We start from the raw sequence: 2,254 nt of genomic DNA, 5'->3' as shown, positions 1-2,254 counted from the left end.
TCCTGGCCCCCGGTATCGAGTCTCCGGGGAAGAACGAGGGAGACGAGGGTGGAGAAGACCGAGTTTCAATTCTCGGCCCCAGGCTGTTGCGCAGTTTTCCTGGAACCTAGCCCGAGCGATGGTTAGAGAGATAACTTTTGCACGTTATCTTTTCGTGCAAAAATTCTAGTTTCAAGCGCCTTAGGAAGGCGATTACCCAGTTTTAAATTGTGAATCACTTGTTGCAGGTGTACAAAATTGTATCTACTGTCGCGCTCGTTGGATGAATTTCCATTTGCAAAACGTACCCATAGCCAACTGAACCGTATTCCCGGTCTTTCCTGTTTCCTGGTCCAGAACACCGTATTAATGCTGCGTTATGGACACTGATAAAGGAAGAAATATCTTGATTAAAGGCAGCATTGTAATTTTAACTTGTGAGCCACTATTTTTACTTTGATTCTGGGTATGACTTGATATACTACATTTTAATTTAAGGTTCCTGCTCTAGTTTACGGAATCAGAAACCATGATAAAAGCTTTTTTTTTTTTCAACTCTGTATAGTTGCAGATAATCTGCAAATGTCTAACCAAATCTAGACAAGCTCAGAGAAGGCCGATTAAGTTAGTGTAAAGTCTAAACAATTATTGAAAGAAGGCTTAATGTTACCTTCAGATATACAACTTGTCTTCTTGGAGGACTTTCATCGATTGAGTTCAGTGAATAGATTTAAAGAATTGTAACTCGGATACCAGTTACAATGAATGATTCTGAAAAATTTGAAAATGTTTGTTCATTAGTCCAAATAATCACTTCAGAATGTTTTTGAGCAACTCATTTGTTGCTCAAACCTGGGATGAATTTCTTAAGTCTTAAAAGTTTTAAGGTGTACTATGTTTTCACTAATAGTTCATAAATTTGGCCACAAATACAAGAAATTACATGCTTTAGAGTCAGATTTTGGCCTGTTAAGAGTTTAGTTTAGCTTCGTTTATGATACAGCAAAACAAACAAAACCCAAAACCTGGAGGAGCAGTAACAAGAGATGCTGCTACTGCTAATTTTTTTTTTTTTTTCAGTCTTTTACAAGAAGAGATGAAAAAGGATACTCCCTCTTGTCAGCCTTGGCCAGATGGTATATTTGGAAAATTTGTGGGGGGTTCGGGGGGCAAAAAAATTTGTGAAACTTACTCTTTTTTGACAAAATGCTGGAAAGTACTTGGTAAGACCTGGTTTTTATTTATTTATGTTTTAAGTAATGCTTTCCCTGTAAGGTGGCTATTACATTACTCATTAATAACATAATAGTAAAAGTTTCTTAATAGGTATAATTATTAAATATAAATTTTATGGTTTTGGGTTTTGTTTGTTTATTAATAGACTAAGTTCATATTATGAACATTAATGCACATATTAAGAACCTCTTTAACACATTTACCAGGACAGGTGATTATGTAGAAACTTGGATACTGGCTTGTAAAACTTGGATACAGGCTTGTATTAATAAAACAGGTTTGAGGGACATATTAAAAAAGAAAAAGGTGAAAGGTTCTACGTATTGAATAATCAGCATATGTGTTGTTTTGTTATTAAAATGCTTATAAAGCCGTAGTTACGACTTTTCATAGAAATGAATAATGAGACTCAATCAGAGGCATGGTAACTTTAACGCTAACACATACATTTGCTCGGGATTTTCCTTTTCTTGTCTAGGGCATAACATTACATATCCTAGCGCTACCAGGACTGCCTCCCACACCCAGCAACCTTGCAAATACCAAATATTCATTGCTGACTGTGAGGCAAACGTAAACTCTTGTCAAACCAGATATTCTGCTGTAGATGTTTTCCAAACTACAAGGGTGACCCAAAAGAGGTGTCATTACAGTGACGGGAGACTCATAGCAAATATAAGGGATTTGCTGGGTCACTAATACCAAGAGGAAAGAATGCCTGAGTTCTGGATGTTAGACAGTTACTTTGGAAATTTGAGAAATATGGAGGAATTCAGTGAATCAAAAGAGAAGACAGGTAAGAGAAGAAATTATAGTAATAAAACACTCATTAATTCATGTATTTGTTAATCGTCTTTTTACCAAACCAAACTGGAGTCCCTCGCTCACTGGGCACAGTGAAGCCAGGCACTGAAGACAAGAGTTGCAGGGCACCATGCAAGGAGACCGAGTAGTAGCTAATGTTTAAGACCAGGACTCCCCCATGGTTTATAAGCCAGGGTTTTTAGAGGCAAGGGTCCATTTCAGGCAGGCAGAGTTG

Source organism: Propithecus coquereli, unplaced genomic scaffold, assembly GCF_000956105.1.
Source record: "Propithecus coquereli isolate 6110/MARCELLA unplaced genomic scaffold, Pcoq_1.0 Scaffold246, whole genome shotgun sequence".
Classification (NCBI taxonomy): domain Eukaryota; kingdom Metazoa; phylum Chordata; class Mammalia; order Primates; family Indriidae; genus Propithecus; species Propithecus coquereli.
Note: the sequence above shows the minus strand (reverse complement) of the source record.